This window comes from Phocoena sinus, chromosome 4, assembly GCF_008692025.1.
Source record: "Phocoena sinus isolate mPhoSin1 chromosome 4, mPhoSin1.pri, whole genome shotgun sequence".
Taxonomy (NCBI): domain Eukaryota; kingdom Metazoa; phylum Chordata; class Mammalia; order Artiodactyla; family Phocoenidae; genus Phocoena; species Phocoena sinus.
Window position 1 is genome coordinate 6907899 of NC_045766.1, and position 7237 is coordinate 6915135.

Below are 7237 nucleotides of genomic sequence, written 5' to 3' on the forward strand. Positions count from 1 at the left end.
ATGTTTGGGAAGTTTTCTGCTATTATTGCTTTAATAGACTTTCTGTCTCTTTCCTTCGCTTCTCCTTTAGGTAGTTAGCTAAGGTCCTAGAACAATACTGTGAAATCTTAACAGTGATTTGTTTTTTAATACATCTTTATTGGAGCATAATTGCTTCACGATGCTGTGTTAGTTTCTGTTGTACAACAACGTGAATCAGCCATATGCATACATATATGCCCTATCCTCTCCCTCTTTAGCTTCCCTCCCATCCACCCTATCCCACCCCTCTAGATCATCACAAAGCACAGAGCTGATCTCCCTGTGCTGTGCTGCTGCTTCCCAGTAGCTATCTATTTTACATTTGATAGTGTATATATGTCAATACTTCTCTCACTTCACCCCAGCTTCCCCCTCTCCACCCTGTGTCCTCAAGACCATTCTCTATGTCTGTGTTTTTATTCCTGTCTTGCCACTAGGTTCATCAGTACCATTTTTTTCCCTTAGATTCCATATATATGCATTAGCATACGGTATTTGTTTTTCTCTTTCTGACTTCCTTCGCTCTGTATGACAGACTCTAGGTCCATCCACCTCACTACAAATAACTCAATTTTGTTTCTTTTTATGGCTGAGTAATATTCTGTTGTATATATGTGCCACATCTTCTTGATCCATTCCTCTGCCAATGGACACTTAGGTCACGTCCATGTCCAGGCTATTGTAAATAGTGCTGCAATGAACATTGTGGTATGTGTCTCTTTTTGAATTACTGTTTTCTCAGGGTATATGCCCAGTAGTGGGATTTCTGGATCATATGGTAGTTCTATTTTTAGTTTTCTAAGGAACCTCCATACTGTTCTCCATAGTGGCTGTATCAATTTACATTCCCACCAACAGCGCAGGAGGGTTCCCTTTTCACCACACCCTCTCCAGCATTTATTGTTTCTAGATTTTTTGATAATGGCCATTCTGACCAGTGTGAGGTGATACCTCACTGTAGTTTTGATTTGCATTTCTCTAATAATTAGTGATGTTGGGCAGCTTTTCATGTGCCTCTTGGCCATCTGCATGTCTTCTTTGGTGAAATGTCTATTTAGGTCTCCTGTCCGTTTTTTAATTGGGTTGTTTGTTTTTTTGATGTTGAGCTCCATGAGCTGTTTGTATATTTTGGAGATCAATCCTTTGTCCATTGTTTCATTTGCAAATATTTTCTCCCATTCTGAGAGTTGTCTTTTTGTCTTGTTTATGGTTTCCTTTGCTGTGCAAAAGATTTAAGGTTAATTAGGTCCCATTTGTTTATTTTTGTTTTTATTTTCATTACTCTAGAAGGTGGACCAAAAAAGATCTTGCTGTGGTTTATGTCAAAGAGTGTTTTTCCGCTCCCAGGCCAGGCCCCCCACCCTCCAATGCTCCCTCCAGGCTGCACTGACCCTGGGGGCATAGGTAGGAGGCTGGGGGAGAGCAGGAGAGGCAGGCAGGTGTGGGGGGAAGCCCTCCAGGACCAGAGGAGCAGGAGAGGCACGCAGGGCATTTGCCCCGCCCACTCAGCCCGGGAAGCCTGCTGAGACTAGAGGCATGCCTGGCCCCTTCTGTTCCATTGAGCCTAAGCCCCCAGCCCCCCACCCCCCCCCCACTCCCACAGGGCCTTTTCCAGCCCTGTGGGTCCTAAGCAAAGGCACTGCCCACTGTCTAAACACCACCCCTAAGCCCCGCCCCCACAATCAAGGCCTTTTCTGCCTTTTTTTTCTCCTCTTTTTTACAATTGTGGTTCTGTTTCACCTTCCAGTTGCTGTTTCATCTGTATTTTTATTTTTATATTCTTTCTAACATATCTGTTAATTTCCTAGTCTAATTTTATGTTTTACTCTTTGTTATTGTTCTCCGTTTCTTTTTCTTTTTTCTTTTTTTGCCACCCCACAGTGGCTCCTGGCATCTTGGTGTATGAGCTGTGGGTTGGGCCGAAGCTTCTGCAGTGGGAGCTCTGAGTCCGAACCACAGAGAACCTCAGACCCCAGGGAATATTTATTGGAGTGAGGTCCAATAAATGGAGGCCCGCATCTCAGCACCAAAACCCAGATCTACCCAACAGCCTACAAACTCCAATGCTGGAAGCCTCAGGCCAAACAACCAGTAAGACAGGAACACAATCCCACCCATCAAAAAAAAAAAAAAAAAAGAGACAGCAAAAAAATATGTCACAGATAAACAAGCAAGGTAAAAACCTACAAGACCAAATAAATGAAGAGGAAATAGGCAGTCTACCTGAAAAAGAATTCAGAGTGATGATAGTGAAGTTGATCCAGAATCTCAGAAATAGAATGGAGGCACAGATTGAGAAAATATAAAAAATGTTTAACAAAGATCTAGGAGAACTAAAGAACAAACAAACAGAAATGAACAATACAATAACTGAAATGAAAAATACATGAGAAGGAATCAATAACAGAGGCAGAAGAACGAAAAGTGAGCTGGAAGACAGAATGGTGGAAATAACTGCTGAGGAGCAGAATAAAGAAAAAAAAATGAACAGAACTGAAGACGTCTTAGAGACCTCTGGGGCAACACTAAATACACCAACGTTTGAATTATAAGGGTCCCAGAAGAAGAAGAGAAAAAAAAAGGTGTCTGAGATTATAGTGGAAAACTTCCCTAATATGGGAAGGAAATAGTCACCCAAGTCCAGGAAGCACAGAGAGTCCCATAAAGGATAAACCCTAAGAGAAGCACACCAAGACACATACTAATCAAACTAACAAAAATTAAATTCAAAGAAAAAATTAAAAGCAGCAGGGAAAAAACAAAAATTAACATACAAAGGAATCTCCATAAGGTTATTAGCTGATTTTTCAGCAGAAACTCTGCAAGCCAGAAGGGAGTGGCAGGATATACTTAAAGTGATGAAGGAGAAAAACCTACAACAAAGATTACTCTACCCAGCAAGAATCTCATTCAGATTGAGACAGAAAAATCAAAAGCTTTTCAGGCAAGCAGAAGCTAAGAGAATTCAGCACCACCAAACCAACTTTACAACAAATGCTAAAGAAACTTCTCTAGGCAGGAAACACAAGAGAAGAAAAAGACCCACAAAAACCCAAAACAATTAAGAAAACCCAAAACAATTAAGAAAATGGTAATAGGTACATACATATCAATAATGAACTTGGATGTAAGTGGATTAAATGCCCCCAACCAAAAGACACAGACTGGCTGAATGGATACAAAAACAAGACCCATATATATGGAGACCCACTTCAGACCTAGGGACACATACAGACTTAAAGTGACGGGATGGAAAAAGATATTCCATGCAAATGGGCAACAGAAGAAAGCTGGAGTAGCAATACTCATATCAGATAAAATAGACTTTAAAATAAAGACTGTTACAAAAGATAAGGAAGGACACTACATAATGATCAAGGGATCAATCCAAGAAGAAGATATAACAGTGATAAATGGTTATGCACCCAACATAGGAGCATCTCAATGCGTAAGGCAAATGCTAACAACCATGAAAGGGGAAATCGACAGTAACACAATCATAGTAGGGGACTTTAACACCCCACTTACACCAATGGACAGATCAAACAAAATAAGGAAACACAAGACTTTAAATGACACAATAGACCAGATATATTTAATTAATATTTATAGAACATTCCATCCAAAAGTGGCAGAATACACTTTCTTCTCAAGTGCACAGAGAACATTCTCCAGGATAGATCACATCTTGCATCACAAATCAAGCCTTGGAAAATTGAAGAAACTGAAGTTGTATCAAGCATCTTTTCTGACCACAGTGCTATGAGACTGGAAATCAGTTACAGGAAAAAGACTGTAAAAATTACAAACACATGGAAGTTAAACAATACACTACGTAATAACCAAGAGATCACTGAAGAAATCAAAGAAGAAGTAAAAATTACATAGAAACAAATGACAATGAAAACACAATGACTCAAACCCTATGGGACACAGCAAAAGCAGTTCTAAGAGGAAAGTTTATAGCAATTCAATCTCACCTCAAGAAACAAGAAAAAGCTCAAATAAACAATCTAATCCTACACCTAAGTCAACTAGAGAAAGAAGAGCAAAGAAAACCCAGAGTCAGTAGAAGGAAAGAAATCATAAAGATGAGAGCACAAATAAATGAACTAGAAATGAAGAAAACAGTAGCAAAGATCAATAAAATTAAAAGTTGGTTCTTTGAGAAGATAAACAAAATTGATAAACCCTTAGCCAGACTCAACAAGAAAAAAAGGGAGAGGTCGCAAATCAATAAAATTAGAAATGGAGAAATCCCAAACTGACACCACCAAAATACAAAGGATTAAAAGAGACTACTACAAACAACTAGACACCAATAAAATGGAAAACCAAGAAGAAGTGGACAAATTCTTGGAAAGGTACAGTTTTCCAAAATGAACCAGGAAGAATTAGAAAATATATACAGGACTTCCCTGGTGGCGCAGTGGTTGAGAGTCCACCTGCTGATGCGGGAGACACGGGTTCGTGCCCCGGTCCAGGGGGATCCCACATTCCATGGAGCGGCTGGGCCCGTGAGCCATGGCTGCTGGGTCTGTGTGTCCAGAGCCTGTGCTCCACGATGGGAGAGGCCACAGCAGTGAGAGGCCCATGTACCGCACAAAAAAAAAAAAAAAATATATATATATATATACAGACCTATCACAAGTAATGAAACTGAAACTGTAATTAAAAATCTTCCAACAAACAAAAGTCCAGAACCAGATGGCTTCACGGGCTAATTCTATCAAACATTTAGAGAAGAGCTAACACTGATCCTTCTCAAACTCTTCCAGAAAATTCCAGAGGAAGGAATACTCCCAAACTCATTCTATGAGGCCACCATCACCCTGATAGCAAAACCAAAGATGCTACAAAAAAAAAAAAAGAAAATTACAGACCAATATCACTGATGAACATAGATACAAAAATCCTGAACAAAATACTAGCAAACAGAATCCAACAACATATTAAAAAGATAATACACCATGATCAAGTGGGATTTATCTTAGGAATGCAAGGATTCTTCAATATACACAAATTAAGCAATGTTATACACCATATTAACATATTAAGGAATAAAACCCCTATGATCACCTCAATAGAGGCAGAAAAAGCTTTTGACAAAATTCAACACCCATTTACGATTAAAAACTCCAGGAAATGGGCATAGAGGGAACCTACCTCAACATAATAAAGGCCACATATGACAAACCCATAGCAAACATCATACTCAATGGTGAAAAACTGAAAGCATTTCCACTAAGATCAGGAACAAGATGAGGATTTCTACTCTCACCACTCTTATTCAACATGGCTTTGGAAGTCCTAGCCATGGTAATCAGAGAAGAAAAAGAAATAAAAAGAATACAAATTTGAAAAGAAGAAGTAAAACTGTCACTGTTTGCAGATGACATGATACTATATATAGAAGACCCTAAAGATGCCACCAGAAAACTACTAGAACTAGTGAATGAATTTGGTAAGTTTGCAGGATACAAAATTAATGCACAGAAATCTCTGGCATCCCTATACACTAACAACAAAAGATCAGAAAGAGAAATTAAGGAAACAATCCCATTTACCATCTCAACAAAAAGAATAAAATACCTAGGAATAAACCTACCCAAGGAGGTAAAACACCTGTACTCAGAAAATTATAAGACACTGACGAAAGAAATTAAAGATGATGCAAACAGATGGAGGGATATACCATGTTCTTGGATTGGAAGAATCAATATTGTGAAAATAACTATACTACTCAAAGCAATCTACAGATTCAATGCAACCCCTACCAAACTACCAATGGCATTCTTCAAAGAATTAGAGCAAAAATTTTACAGTTTGTATGGAAACACAAAAGACCCCGAATAGCGAAAGCGATCTTGAGAAAGAAAAACAGAGCTGGAGGAATCAGGATCCCTGACTTCAGACTATACTACAAAGCTACAGTAATCAAGACAGAATGGTACTAGCACAAAAACAGAAATATAAATCAATGGAACAGGATAGAAAGCCCAGAGGTAAACCCACACACATATGGTCACCTAATTTATGACAAAGGAAGCAAGAACATACAATGGAGAAAAGACAGCCTCTTCAATAAGTGGTGCTGGGAAAACGGGACAGCTACCCAAAAAAGAATGAAATTAGAAGACTACTTAACACCATACACAAAAGTAAACTCCAAATGGATTAAAGACCTAAATGTAGGACCGGACACTATAAAACAAATGTGATTGAATAAATGAGTAGCTCTAAAGTCATGCCATAGCCCTCTGTCCTCCTCTCCGTTATTCTTCTGTTAGAAACAAAGTTAGATGAAGACATGATTAACCCCTACACAAAAACTGATGATGACACAAACTGCCTGTAAGTAATATCACTTTTGAATAAATCTAAATTGAAATTGATCATGGGAAGTTGGACTATGGATCAAAGTGATCCATACGAAATTTAATTTTAAAACCTAACCACTATGAGGAGCTTCAAGATGGCAGAAGTGTAAGACGTGGAGATCACCTTCCTCCCCACAGATACACCAGAAATACATCTACACGTGGAACAACTCCTACAGAACACCTACTGAACACTGGCAGAAGACCTCAGACCTCCCAAAAGGCAAGAAACTCCCCATGTACCTGGGTAGGGCAAAAGAAAAGAGAAAAAACAGAGACAAAAGAATAGGGACGGGACCTGCACCTCTGGGAGAGAGCTGTGAAGGAGGAGAGGTTTCCACACACTAGAAGCCCCTTCATGGGCGGAGACTGCAGGTGGCGGAGGGGGGAAGCTTCGGAGCTGCGGAGGAGAGCATAGCAACAGGGGTGCGGAGGGCAAAGGGGAGAGATTCCCGCACAGAGGATCGGTGCCGACTGGCACTCACCAGCCCAGGAGGCTTGTCTGCTCACCCACTGGGGCGGGCAGGGAAGGGGGGACCTGAGGCTCGGGCTTCGGAGGTCAGACCCCAGGGAGAGGACTGGGGTTGGCGGGGTGAACACAGCCTGAAGGGGCTAGTGCGCCACAGCCAGCCGGTAGGGAGTCTGGGGAAAATTCTGGAGCAACCGAAGAGGCAAGAGATTTTTCTTGCCTCTTTGTTTCCTGGTGCGCGAGGAGAGGGGATTAAGAACGCCGCTTAAAGGAGCTCCAGAGGAGGGCGTGAGACGCTAAGGCTGCTGCTGCAACCACCAAGAAGCCTGTGTGCAAGCACAGGTCACTCTCCACACCTCCCCTTCCG